Genomic DNA, 15,901 nt, shown 5'->3' with positions numbered 1-15,901 from the left:
AAATAAATACACTGTAAGTTCTCTGCTCTAACGGCTTCGAAGCTGGGTACCTGGTTCTAATGAAGTGCACTGGTAGCAAATTAAAACATGGGGGCATGAGATAGTTACTCTGCCTGCCATAATAAATTCACTTCAATTAAATTCCCCAAGGTAAAGAAAACTTAGATTTTAGGCTATATGGTATTCAAAATATTTTATTTAAAACGGGGGTTATAAAGGAGGCTGAATTAAGTAAATCGAAATATCTCGCTTATTATTCATTGCCATGAAAAATATTACATAAAAAAGTTTCTTTCAAACGGTTTCTATGAGTTTTATGCTCTGCAAAATTTTGATAGGGCTGATATTTAACGAGATACATTAGTTTTAAAATGACAATACGTTTTATCAGCGCCGTGTCAGACTAATAGGCTATAATGAAATGAATACAAATGACTGTCTATTTAAGGCGACCTTGCACAATAAACGGAGAAAAAAATTTTAAACTATGGTTTATTTAACGACGCTAGCAACTGCCAAGGTTATATCAGCGTCGCCGGCGTGCAGGAATTTTGTCCCGCAGGAATTCTTTTACATCCCAGTAAATTTACTGACATAAGCCTGTCGCATTTAAGCACACTTATATGCCATCGACCTGGGCCGGGATCGAACCCGCAATCTCGACCACAGTAAGCAAGTGCTATACCGACTGTGCTATCCAGGCCGAAACACAAACGGAGAATATTATTCATTTAACACTATTTTTATATGGATATAACTGTACTCTATGATGTGAATATATAATAGTACATTATGCAACGAGCCTATAATGAAGGTAATTAAGAAGTGAGTATGGATATTTATGAAACGAGCGCAAGCGAGTTTCATAATTTTCATACGAGCTTCTTAATTACCATTGTAGGCGAGTTTCATACGACTTTTTATGCTCGACCATATTTCTAACTTCATATTATTAATTTTATTGTATCTGACCTGGAGCAATGTCCCGTATGTTGTGAGATGTGCGCAGACGCGAAAGTATTGATTTTTTCCGAGGAACAGATGTTCAAATTGACCTTGCTAGGCCATAAGAACCTACAGAGATAACATTGAAATTAAATTAGACATTGAAAAAGGAGATGACAAATTGAATTTATTTGAATATTATTTACAATTAACGCTAATTATTATAGTAACAGAACATAACCTTCTGCGACAGTATTGGATTTCCAGCCTTCGTGACTTTTCGCTAATTCTCTTTCGATTGCATATCCGAGAATAATCGATACTTGCGGTTTTATAACGGTAGAAAGCTGACCTGTCATTGGCTGAACAGTTGTAACCTGAGTCGTCATTGGCTGAAAGACCTGACCTTTAATGAGTAGATGTACTTTAATGACATGCATTAAATGTCTGCTACCAGGTGTATAATTATTAAATTTCGGCATGGTCGAGCATAAATGTATAAATGTGTATCAATATTAATATACAGAGCATGTTTATGTGTTTGTATGAAGTAATCTCAGAAGCTACTTAACCGATTTGGATAATTCCTTTACTATTTGAAAGTGTAGTTTCTCTAGATGGACGTAATGCTATATGCCATTACGGTAACTCTTGAGTGAATCGAGGATTGAGGTAAGATTAAAATAGGTCCTTACGCACATAAAACTTGATATCCTATCGCAATATTGTATTACTTGATTATTTAAACATTATTTGGTCCACATAAAGTACTCTAATTTTATACATTTCAGTTTCCTTTCGCCCACAGAACATATTAGTATTTTCAATAGTTTTGTCGTAAAAATGGGTGTTTTTACTGGACCAAAAATATAGCACATATGGAGTAAAAATTAGTATTTTACCGTTGAGCTCACTGGAGCTGACATATTTTACAAAGTGTCACGAAATGGCGTTCCTGCGCTCTTAATTTAGGCCTACCCACAATCATTTCCTGTGTTTCTTAAAATAATAGTTATGGACTACATTCATTTTCATTTCTTATTTACATAAACAATGATGCACAACCGAGCGAGTTGGCTCAGATGGTAGAGTTTGAGACTCGCATTCGGGATTTCATGGGTTCATTAAAACTCTGTGACCGACCAATCAGACTGGGGTTTTTCATAGTTTTCCTTAGTCGTAATGGCAAATAGGCTACCAGATTGGAAATTTACATGCCATAATTCATCACCGCCTCAATTAGCCTACCAATACGATGAACATTAATCAATATCTATAATCAGTTACATGAACACAAGCCATCTACAACACACAATAGAAACAGGAACTCAACAAGAGTAAAAACGGTCTACTGATATATTCGCACATTCTAAACACAAAATATTACCACAGATGTTAAAAGTGTATAAATAAACTTAACATAGAAAGAGAGATGCACAGTGTGGCCAAAATAAAAAATTATCTTCGTATACAATCCATTCTATACTGACATTAATTTGAAGTGATTTATTAAAGGATGCATTCAAGACTATAAAATGTTAAACGAATTATCCTTGCATCAAAAACGGATGTTCCCTGAATCAAATACTTCTATTTTAATTATTTGCATGTAATAACAATTAATAAACATGTTATAGGAATTATCCTTGCAGCAAATGAGCGCTCTCAGGAACAAGATGATAGTATTTTAATTATTTAAATAAATTTAAATTAAGTAACATATTGAACGATTTATCCTTCTATCAAATACGGATGTTTCCTGGACCAAAAATTCTCCTATTTTAAATATGTAATTAATTTAAATTTATTTTTAACAAGTGCAGCGAAGCGCACGGGTATGGCTAGTATTTAAATAAATCTAGTACGATGGTGTATTATTATACATTCGGTAAGGTAGTCTGTAAATATTTTGCCTAGCTCAATAGTTTTTCTACAAAGTATATTAATAACTTTTAAAATGTAAGATTTGGTAAACGAATTTTAAAGTTAAATGCATATTATTGGTCACTAATATATGGCGCCACAATTTGAATAAGCATAGGCCATTACTTTACTGGTATTTAATACAAAACTTATTCTCGTAATATATATATATATATATATATATATATATATATATATATATATATATATATTAGATAGAGATTTAGTTAATAATAACATATACATAAAAAAGTTACATTAGAGTACCCCGAAAGAGCAAAGCTCGTGTTCGGGGACAGTTCCGTTACATAAATATGCATACTTTGTAGACAAAATACTTAGGAAAAAAGGTCACATAAAGACGATAATAAAATTAGTAATAATAATAATAATAATAATAATAATAATAGTAATAACTGAGTGAACAAAGAGACGATGTTGAGATTGGTGGATTAATATTAAATTATTATTAGTAGTATAATTAGTACAGGTCATGTTGATGTAGTAACCAAGATAACATAGAAAAAATATACTTAGGATAGAAATAAACTTGTTTTACAATACATGGTACATAATATTATCTGTCATATAATTGTTTTTAATTCTGGATCTGAAAATTTCATTGCTTAAAGTAGTCAATTCTGGATGAAATTTTATTATCGAATTATATAGACATGAACCATAATTTGTAGTGTATAGTAAAGCAGCAGATGTGAAACATTTAGGTTCAACTAAATTAAGAATTTCATTTCGTCTTGTATTATGATCATGTGGCTGAGCTACAAATTTCATTCTATTTTTATGATAGAATTTCATTGAAGAGTATTTATAAATTTGGTCAATTCTAAAAACAATCAATTCGGAATGGATCAAATTTGTTGGATAATCCAGTCGCCTTTTCAAACACATTTTGATTATACGTTTTTGCAACATAATTAGAGGAAGAAGAGCAGTTTTTGTAATACCTCCCCATCCAGTTATACCATATTGGATAACAGATTCAACTATATAGCCAAATTAAACCAAACGTAATAATAAGTAGGCAAGTAATGACGAAGGTTTACAAATTTGTAAATTGTTTTACGGATCCTGTTACATAAAAAGGTGATTTGTCTATCCCATTTCAAGTGCTGATCAACAATAATTCCCAGGTATTTCACTTATAGGCCTACAGATTCTTTCAGGCAAGAGCATAATATACAATATTTATATCAAATTGTTCAGAAAAGAACACTGTTAAATATTTCTATACACTGTATATGTTTAATTCATTTTGACTTAATTGTTTACATTGTATTATGATTATTTCTTTCAATTTTTGTGTAGCCTACTATATTTACTCTATATTTGTAATATTCTTTGTATCCAAGTGTTATTCCTGGATGAGTGTTTATTATTATTATTATTATTATTATTATTATTATTATTATTAAACACAATTTTTTGGTCATATCAACGACCAACTCCCATAAAGATGATAAATATAATGTATACATTGACAGAATAAGCTGTCAGTTGAAGCAACCACAGACATACGTTGAGGTTCAAAGTAAGCTTATTCTTTCACTGTGAAACAATTTAATCTGTCTCTCTTCCTCTCTCTTTCTCTCTGGTCAGCATGTGCTGTTCTCGCCGTCGATCGCACCGTACGTTTTGTTATGTTGTAGCTGTTGGTGTAATGAACAGCAACTTCTTGTGAAGTTGGGATGGCTATTACAGCACATTACGACATATAGATCTTCCATTAAACTTGAGCGGTAAAACAGTTTCCAAACTAGACTACACTTCAGTAGTTCACTGATGACCTGGCAATAAAGCCTGTTCAACCCCCGTCCCTAGAGAAATAAGCATTATGGTCGGATGCCTTGCGGCAGTCAAATTTTGTAGTGGTATCGTACAAACAATATTATACAAAATGAATTGAAAGTCTGGAACCACCTTATTATAGCCTATGCCTGATACTTTGTATGAGGTAAATATAAATTCACTACAATAACATATTATTATTAATAAATTACACACATAGGCCTAATTGCAACACTCCGTCATCTAGAAAGCCAACATATTGCGTACAACTTCGAAGTTTCAAAATGAAATGAGGTCTTATGACCACTCTAAATATTGTGAAAAAGTTTGTAACAAAACCGATGGCAAAATATATTTTAAAATATCTCAGTTCCTGTAGAAATTATCCAAAACTAAATTTTCCATGAAATTGTTACTGTATTTCACTTTTTAGAATTATCTTTATCATACAAGATAATCCATAATGTTTGCAATTATGCTGTCTTAAATTCGCCATATTGAATTTTTTATACTATTATTCTGTTGAGAAGTTTTTGTAATCTAGTCTGCTGTCAAAAATCTGAAACTTAGAATTTATAAAACAGTTATATTACCGGTTGTTCTGTATGGTTGTGAAACTTGGACTCTCATTTTGAGAGACGAACAGAGATTAAGGGTGTCTGAGAATAAGGTTCTTAAGAAAATATTTGGGGCTAAAAGGGATGAAGTTACAGGAGAATGGAGGAAGTTATACAAAGCAGAACTGCATGCATTGTATTCTTCACCTGACGTAATTAGGATCATTAAATCCAGACGTTTGAGATGGGCAGGGCATGTAGCACGTAAAGGCGAATCCAGATATGTATATAAAGTGTTAGCTGGGAGGCCGGAGGGAAAAAGATCTTCGGGGAGGCCGAGACGTAGATGGGAGGATAATATTAAAATGGATTTGAGGAAGATGGGATATGATGATAGAGTCTGGATTAATCTTGCACAAGATAGGGACCGATGGCGGGCTTGTGTGAGAGCGGCAATGAATCTCCGAGTACCTTAAAAGTCATTTGTAAGTAAGTAAGTAAATTAACATATACCAGGTGTTTCAGATCACCCGTATCAGCTTTTTTCTCGAAAACTATATGATACTGGTTGTTCATAAAAAAATTTTGATAATCGAAACCTATGTAAAGAATCGACTGGTGGTAGTACCATTTCCCGTAACAAACCGGAAGTTGGGGTACCTGTGGTCAACTTCGAAATTTCAAATGAGAACACGGGTCACTGAAGGTACCATTGGAAACTACTTTTAAAAAGAAACAACTTTTACTGAAACTATTTTTTTCCCTAACTTTTATTTTTACTCACAAAGTAACAAAAATGGTATCTTCTGAGAAATGCTATATGCTGTGTATATGTTTTGCTTATAACTTTCGACTCAGTCATTTATGGACCGGGGTTCCTTATCTCAAATTGATACATGTGCCCTTCCCAATCGTCCCTGAAAGTTTGTAACACCAGCCGGGAAACACCCTGTATATACATATATGGACTTGCTTTTAGAACACTTCTGGGTAGATGGGTGGAATGGAGACGAAAGGGTAAACAATTCCAATTAAGTAATGTGGATTACAATATAAAAGTTGTACTAATTCCATAAAAATGCATATTAGTTTTGGAAAGAAATTTCTTCTTGTGGCTCCTGTTTCATGAGAATGTTTGGTTTGTATCTACGTGGAGCAGCAATTTGTAAACAGAAGAGCTTGATTGAACCCACCCGCTGCCTTTGTTCCTTCTCCTCGTTGCCAAGTTCCACTCAACAGATACTGGGTCGCTGAGAGTGGTCCGATAGCCTGGTTATTGTTATTGACACTTATATCACCAACGGAGCAGGCAGGAAAGTAGTCAACAAGGGTCGCGAACTAGCTCTTTTAGCAGTCCTGCTACTCGTTGCAGCTAAGGAAGGTCGATGCTTGAAGTATATTCAAAAGTGCAGAAGAGAAACGGTATTTGAAACAAGTTACATCACACATGATTTACAAATTCCATACAATGTTCCTAGGGGGATTATCTACTATATATATATATATATATATATATATATATATATATATATATATATAATTTTAACAGGTAGGCCTAATGGAAATTACGGGAGAACGGCTGAACGGATTTTAATGAATTATCAGTCATTTTGAAGCTTGGCATCCAAGGATTTTCAGAAAAATAGTAACTTTCAGTGAAGCGTTAGTTTTCCCACATAATGTTCCTATTTTCCAAAATCCATCTTTCGTCAGTTTTGAGAACTAATTGCATTTCAAAATAAAACAAAACACACACTACAATAAACAAAAAGGTATTACACGAAGACCATGCGTGACCAGCAGGATTGCTGACATATTTAGAGTTCAAATTCAATTGATTATTAAAAACTTCAAGACTTACTAAAAATAATTTACAGGTCTGATTCTGCGGTGTGTAATTTTCTGAATATAGCTGTGTATTGGATATTAAAAATAATCTAAAAGACTTGAGCTGGTTTGGTGGACATTATTACCATCAGAAATGAAATATTATATTAATGCCATGATGTTTATAACTACAAAACTTGCGTAAGATATTATTGTTATTAAAAATCAAATATTTTTATAGTTATTAATGAAGTGAGGTTGGGTCTTTTTCATATACTTCTTGGCGGTGTGGTGTAGACACTTATATGCGTCATTCTGTTCAGTATTGGCTCGAGAGAGCGCAAAAATTACAGTTCCTAAGGAAAGACCAAAAGGTATTACTTACTGATAAAATAAGAGGCCTACAAAATTTTGTAGTCTCTCGATCATTTCAGTAAGTTCTCTTAGCAGGTTAAAATGATTTTACCCTCTACATTTCAAGCTCTACATGCAGCAGCTATACCAAGATGCTATGTCTATCGTTCGAAAGCATAGCAAACCTAACTTTTTTTTTTTTTTTTTTTAACTTTCACCTACAATCCACAATGACCTGAAATAGCTATTGCTTTACTCCCACATGAAAAATCCAGTGATCTTCCTGATATTTTTACTTGCGTTTTCGCGTTGAAACTCAAAAACTGAAGGTGGATAGGTTCAAGAAAAAAGTATTTGGCATGAAAAACTATTCATACGGATTACGTTTCATTATTATGAAAGCAAATAACTTTCAAAATGTCTGGTACTTTTCATTGAAAACAAATCTGAAAAATTTTTATTTGAACGTCTAATGAACTTAGTTTGCAGCGTTTGCTGCACAAGCCACTAGTTTTGTATAAATTAATTATTACCGCGTTTCTATAATTTTAATGTAGCCTATGGCAGCGGAATATATATTAAGAGTTCTGGTTACGCTAAGAGGTGTGTGTGTTATGTATGTGTGTGTGCGCGTGCGTGCGTGTATCCAATGCCCACCAACTTCACTTGAGCGATTCGGGTTCCTCATATTGCGGATAATTGAAGGACTGTGACCCATTTTCAAGTTGCACACCACTTGGGAGTGGCAGCAGAATCTTGCAATTTCTTAATTACAGTTTTTAATATCTAAAATTTTCTTCTCAAGTACGTTGAAAAGTATGTCTCAAAAGCAAAATATTCTTCAGAAAACATATTGTCTTGACGTCAGACGAAAATTTAATGAATCCATAAGACTGTGATATACGTAGACAGTCCCAAAATTCTCTATGTATTCAAAAACAATAATTCATTTCCTATACCTTTAACTGTGTTCACAAGAGTGTTCCGTTGCTTATTTATTTTGTGGACATCTAGAACAGGCCTGCACAAGGTTTGCGCCCTTCGAGTCGGCTCACAGCTCTAGAGAGGAATGCAGACATTGGTTGCGCTCTGTATAAGGATGGACTGGAAGAAGGAGTGCTCTCGTACAAAATGTACACAAAAGTACTAGTACGAGTGTTTATGAAATTAATTCCCGTTCAGTGTTTACAAAACTATCTTGGACTATTATTTATTAATAAAAAAATTTTTTACAGAAATAATAGAAACTCTATAGCTATTTAAATATACAATATCATTTTGTTATACTTTCATTTATCAGTACATCAAAACGGGGTTTTATGTTGTTGGCAGCTGAAAGGAACAGTACTGATCGTCATTAAACATCAGTTACAGATGTTCGATGTCTGCCTTTATTAAAGTTGATAATAGAAAACAGTTGTTCACAAGTATAAATGTTAAGCCAAACATAGCAATCATTTTCACAGCCAGTTTATGTAGTCGTGGTTATTATTGCTGAGGTTTAGTCTTGTAAAACTGAACCAGACTAGTAGTATTATTGAAACGATCTTTAGCCTTTAGGCCCCATTGAAAATCAATAAGTTCAAGCTGTAAATCGTATGACACTGTTTCAAATTTATTATAATAACTTTAAATTTCCTTCCAATTAAGACAAGATCTTGGAACCTAGAATTAAATTCATTTTGAATTCAATTAATATTTGCACATAATCGTTTAACATGGCTTCATCACGAGCAGTTTCTATTGTTGGAAAGTGAGCCATATTACCTTTCCGAAACTGACTTACGAAAAGTGTAAGTTGACGACTGATATCCCGTAATTTATTCAACATATCAGCAATGAGTTGGCCTTTTCCCTGAAGAGAGATATTTAAATTGTTGAAGATTAATAAATTCTAACGTACCTTACCTCATATAATAATGCAATTTTCAACTCGTGAACCTTTTCACTGCGATCTTCACCAACAAAACCATCGTATCAATATGTGTAGACTAGTAATGACGCATTATATTATGTTTTCCTCTTTCTTTGAAACTTTTGTGGCAGATAAATATTTACTCCAGCAGCTATGAAAAAATAAGCATTTTCCCATGCAATATTGAAAGAATTTGCCTGATGATCACTTTTCCGTCTTTTAGATTCCTCCATTATGTAGCCGTAGATAGGCAAAGTGAAATAGGTACTGATAATACACATTGCACCAGATAGCTGCATGGACTATCCTCTACCTATTGCAGGCCTACGTCATTCCAACGTATCTTTCCGGCGAGCTGTTAGACGGCTCTCCCGCTCCGAAGGAGCGGCCGCGCTCAATGACCGCCGTTTGTGCAGGCCTGATCTAGGAAGTAAATATAACCTACGCTGAAATCTTTGAAATTATAATAATCTAACAAAATTGATCTTCTATTCGATTTGATTCTTCAATCGTGAATCTATCTTCATTATTGTCATTTGAAATTTTATTGTGTTGTGCTATATTGTATAATCACATGTAAAATTACAACCTATTACAGCTAACAAAATTTAAAGGAATAAAAAGACAGAATATAGCAATGCACTTTTCCATATTTTGGTTGATTTTCTCTCTCTCTCTCTCTCTCTCTCTCTCTCTCTCTCTCTTTAGTAGACCGAAGACCTACAGAAAAATAGATTACTTCTTACAAAATATTTAACAATTTACAAACAACTTCCAACATAAAAGTAAAATACAGTAAATAAGTAAACAAGATATTATTATTATTATTATTATTATTATTATTACTTCTTACTTACTTACTTACTTACTGGCTTTTAAGGAACCCGGAGGTTCATTGCCGCTCTCACATAAGCCCGCCATTGGTCCCTATCCTGAGCAAGATTAATCCAATCTCTATCATCATATCCCACCTCCCTCAAATCCATTTTAATATTATCTTCCCATCTACGTCTCGGCATCCCCATAGGTCTTTTTCCCTCAAGCCTCCCAACTAACACACTATATGCATTTCTGGATTCGCCCATACGTACTACATGCCCTGCCCATCTCAAACGTCTGGATTTAATATTCCTAATTATGTCAGGTTAAGAATACAATGCGTGCAGTTCCTTGTTATGTAACTTTCTCTATTCTCCTGTAACTTCATCCCTCTTAGCCCCAAATATTTTTCTAAGCACCTTATTCTCAAACACCCTTAACCTCTGTTCCTCTCTCAAAGTGCGAGTCCAAGTTTCACAACCATAAAGAGCAATCGGTAATATAACTGTTTTATAAATTCTAACTTTCAGATTTTTTGACATCAGACAGGATGATAAAAGCTTCTCAACCGAATATTATTATTATTATTATTATTATTATTATTATTATTATTATTATTATTATTATTATTGTCATTGTTATTATTATCATCATTATTATTAGCAGTAGCAGTACATTATTATTATTATTATTATTATTATTAGTATCATCATTATTATTATTATTATTACCTATTGTTTCAGTACATAGCATTGCGATTTTACCTGCTTTGGTGATATCTTGTAAAAGTTGGCAAGAAAAATAGGGCAATATTAGCTTTTTGCAAACTACTCTCACGTTATCTCTACTACATAAATTTTACTGCAGACATCTAGAAACAAACTTACAGTATGACATGCGATTTCAAGGAAGCCACTTCAGGCCACATAAGTGAAGATGATATGGTAACAAATAAAAGTTAAGGAAAGTGGCCGTTTGCATAAGAAGACAGGGCTCCCACGGTTTCAGTTCTCGGTTTGAAGCTGTAGGTGATGTGGTTCGGCAGCAAGTCCGATCGTTTTTACACCAAGTTCGACACCGCGAACTCCGGAGACGCGCTGCAAGTTATAAGAAAGTGACAAATTTCATCTGAACCTAGTTTTGACTTAAGACATTACCATTCCTTATTCTGTCGCAGCATCGACAGTACCAACTCACATCTCTGCCATAAAAATAATTCAGTGTGTTTACATTTCTTCATAGACTAAAAAATGAATAATTTATAAATAAGACTACAAGTAAACAACACACACCAAAACAAATTAACTGTACGAAGAAACATCACTTTATTATGAGAATCTTGAAAAAGGCTAGCCCCAAATCGAGGGAAATAGCATATCTAACGTTAGTGCGATCGTTAATGGAATACGGAACTACATGTTGGAATCCCTATAGAATATATCAGGTATTTTCCTTAGAAAGAATCCAGTATAGGGCAGATAAATTTGTTAAAGGTAAAAGATAAGATGGAAACGATACGATAAAAGAACTTAAATGGGAAACTTTGGAAAACAGACGTAGAAAAACTAGAATAACATCATTGTAGAGAGCACATCTAGGTCAGAAAGCATGGATAGATATAACGGCTCGGTTAGAGAAGCCAACGTACTATGGTAGGAACGATCATGATTTTAAAATCAAATGTAGGAAACAGAAAACGGATGTAGTTAAATTCTCATTTTTAAATAGAACTATAAATGATTGGAATGACCTACCTGCAGCGGTCTTTGAGGGCTGTCCTTCCTTAAGGAGATTCAAGAATAACTTAAAAAGTTGTGTATAAAGTGTAAATTAAAATTAAGGTGACATTTAACATTTAATTTTTTAAGGTGACATGCATTTATTTAGCCTGACGAGTTACTCCCTTGAGTCTGAATTGTAAATTATTTAAAAATAGCGTGTAAGAGGGTCTTAGACTAGAAATGTAGTTCTGTTTATAAGTATGCATAAGGGTGTAATTATTTGTCTTATTTGAACTGTAGTATCAGTGAAGCGTGATGAGTCAGTGAAGTTATGGTTTTACAGTGCGGTGAATAGTTCCGATCAGTAATAATTTATAGTGTCAATGAAATGTGTTCTATAGTGTCAGTGGAACGTGTTACAGAGGGTCAGTGAAATGTGTCCTAAAGTGTCAGTGAAACGCGTCATAGTGCCACTACAATGAGTGAGATGAGAGTAAAGTGAAAGACTATTATCAGTACCAATGTGGAACTTATGTAGGGACTATACATATGTACGTTGTATTGTAAAATTAGGTTCACTTATTAATTAGGTTATTTTATGTATTATTATTAATTGTAAATATTGTGTTCAATTGTATTGTGTATTCTTATTGTATTGTGTATTGTATAATTGTATTGTGTATTGTAATTTTATTGTGTATTGTTTATATTGTGTATACTACTGCCACCGGGTGCTTATCTACTTGCAGTGTAAATAAATACATACATACAAGAGAGAAGATTTTAGAAATGAGAACGAGCTTCGGTCAATTTATGAATTGATATGCAAAGAAGTAGGCTTAAGAAAAATATGTATGTGTTCATCACTTTTCTTGGGCTTTGGTGTAATTTTTCTGAGTATTTACTACGAAATGGGAAATTTGCAACATTCAGGACTTGTTAAAGATTGAATTTTGAGAGATGTAAGTAGATTGAGGAAAAATCTAATTATCTTTGAGCTGGAAGTAGATTAGAAACTTATAATTTTATCTCCCGACTTTAGGCCTACACTAAAAACTTCGATTTGAACATAGACGAAAGTCATATTGAAGATACATATAGGATTGGCAGGCGAAAAATAAGATCGCTTCTAGTGAAACGTCTAAGTGTAGCTATCAGAGAATTAATTTTAAACCGTTAGAGGAGTTTAAGAGGATCCAAAATTTGGCTGGATAATGATTATAGCGTGGAATGTTTATTTCTTATTTCAGAGAAGCCAGGGAAAGATGACAGCTTTCAGTGTTAGTATTCGACAAACTGAAAATTAATGGTAGGAACTATCATCCAAATTATTGCCAGAAAATCTTTAAGCCAAGTAATAACTGGATACTAAAGACAAGAAGATCAGAAGAGACGCAGGGCAATGACAGAGCAGAGGAACATCACGGGAAGGAAGAATGCCAGACAAACAGCAGATTACGAGAGACACAAACGTCAACAGAATGTGAATCGATCATTAAGTAAAGAGCTGTTACCCGAGGTCGATGTTCAAGTGACGTTACATAGTGATTCCATAGATAGCAAAGGAAAACGAATCCACTAAGAATCTTCAAGGAGGGAGTCAATACGTCACGACAGGGAAGCTTCAAGAACTCAGGACCTTCGAGAGGATATGGTTTACTGTAGGCAAGGGCAATATGTTCTCGCGCAGGCACTGGGATTTGGTGAAAGAGCCAGGTAGTTCCGCTTTTTCCACATTTCAGTGTTTACACTCACATATCGATGATTCAGAACCAGACTGTTCCAAGTCTATTTTACTATTTCGTTTTTCAGGAGAGCTTTGTTACGCTCCTAACATTCAAAGCTTCAGATAGAGAGAGCAAGGCAGCATACAACATTGCCACATCGTACTTCACGAGCACGTGCAATACAAAGAGCGCAGGAGAGAATTTAAATTATCAAAAGACATAATGACCTTAGCCGTTGATTACTGTAAGCATGACACCAAACAAACCCTCTTTCCTTCACTAACAATATTCTTTGCATGGTTCTCAATCCCACACCACATGCTTCTGCAGTCGTTTCTTGCACGTTGACAACGTTGCAGTCAGCATCAAGATGGCCGGCAGCGTTCTGCTCGTCAACGTTTTTAAAATAATTATACACCCTAAACACTATTTTCCGCGCCTGCCTGTGCAATACTTGTCTTTTTACAGTCTCTTCTTCCATTTATTCAGCTTATACACACACAGTAAATGTTAGTTTTACTTATTCAATGTATTGAAACACTCACAAGTGAATAAACGAACTCGGAAAGAACTTGCTACAGACTGATTCCGATTGGTTCTACTGTACAAGCTTGTGACGTCACATACCAGAAATGCTACGGCGCATATAGCAGCCGACCACCTTCCGAACTGCCGTCTAGTCTAGAAGCATCTGAAATGTGGATATGGAGAAGAATGGAGCGTGTGAAATGGATAGACAGAATACGAAACGAAGCTGTATTGGAAAGAGTGAGTGAAGAAAGAATGATGCTGAAACTGATCAGGAAGAGGAAAATAAATTAGCTGGGTTACTGGCTGAGAAGAAACTGCTTACTGAAGGATGCACTGGAAGGAATGGTGGACGGGAAGAGTTCGGGGCAGAAGAAGTTATCAGATTTTATATGATTTTACGATATATATGGATCATATGCGAAGACTAAGAGAAAGGCATAAAATAGGAAAGACTTGAGAATGCTGGGTTTGCAGTGAAAGATCTGCCCTTGGGCAGAACACTGTGAATGTATGGATATATTTTTTTTCTGCCTATACAAAACAGACATTCGTTGAATGCCTAACAAATACAGGGACATCATTTTATTTTTACTAACATTTTAAATACTAACTTGCCTATACCTCTTGATCACCGCCGTTTGCTACCCCCTTCCACGACTGGAGTTCGATGATACCGGCGTAATATACAAACAAATCACTTTACTAGGTATAGGAGGGAAGAAAAGTAGTTCATCCATTTACGTAAACTAGGAAATATCGCGCTTTTGAGTTTGATCATTTCCATTAAGTTTTTGTTTAATAAAAATACAGTACAGTATTAACAATGAGTGTTTTTACTCACGAACTGAGCTGTCCATGTGGACGTATTCATTATGCAGTGTATATTATACTGTCTACAGCACATTAGCGTACACTATAGAGAATGAAGTTAAATTGAAAAATAATCATGATATGGATATTTAAACACCTTTTTGAAAATGATCGCCGTTCATTTCGATACAGACTTCAGTTTAATGTGCATATTATCGCACTATAGACTATTGTACCTAATCCCAATTACCAGTTTCGTCCTTCGTACTAGTAACTCATGTTGAAATAATTCTGTACCTACTCTGTAAAAGAGTACCTTACGTACTGTAAATTCAATCTTCACTTCTGCCCGATCCGAAAAGATAAAATTACTCAGACATACTATCTACTGTTCGTCCAAGTGGTTATGTCGTAGGATCGTAGAAAGGGAGGAAATCACGTGACAGTTAATTACTTAACGAGGCCCTTTTATTGAAGTTATTTAAAACGGTTGTATAATATTACGTAGACGTCCAATTCCTAACAGAAATTAATGTTCTCAGAAAAGAGCTAAGACAGCCCAGCCACTAGCTGGCGAATAAAAGCTGGTGGGGGAAACCAGGATACGACGTAGGCAAATGGATGACAGTATCTGTGCGAAGACGATTCAATATTGAAAGCTCTTACGTAACTGGAAAACGCGAACATATTTTTGGAACGTACTGTTTACTATGACCGTAAGGCTACTATGACTGTATATGCGGTCTTGGATCTGTGTGGAGGACGGTTGAACTTCATTAGTAGAGGGGGTGGGAGTGAAGTACATTAAAAAACTCAGGTACAATAAAAATTGAAGTAAAAATAAAATGATGTCCCGTACAATCAGCACATCTCTGTACCTAAACATACGAAAGATTGCGTGTAATTGAAAAACAAAAAAAGGAAACCGTACCATAGGCAGAATTTGTAGCTTTCAGACAGCGTCAA

Source organism: Periplaneta americana, chromosome 12, assembly GCF_040183065.1.
Source record: "Periplaneta americana isolate PAMFEO1 chromosome 12, P.americana_PAMFEO1_priV1, whole genome shotgun sequence".
Classification (NCBI taxonomy): Eukaryota; Metazoa; Arthropoda; class Insecta; order Blattodea; family Blattidae; genus Periplaneta; species Periplaneta americana.
The sequence above is the reverse complement of the archived record's forward strand: the minus strand, read 5'-3'. Positions refer to the sequence as shown.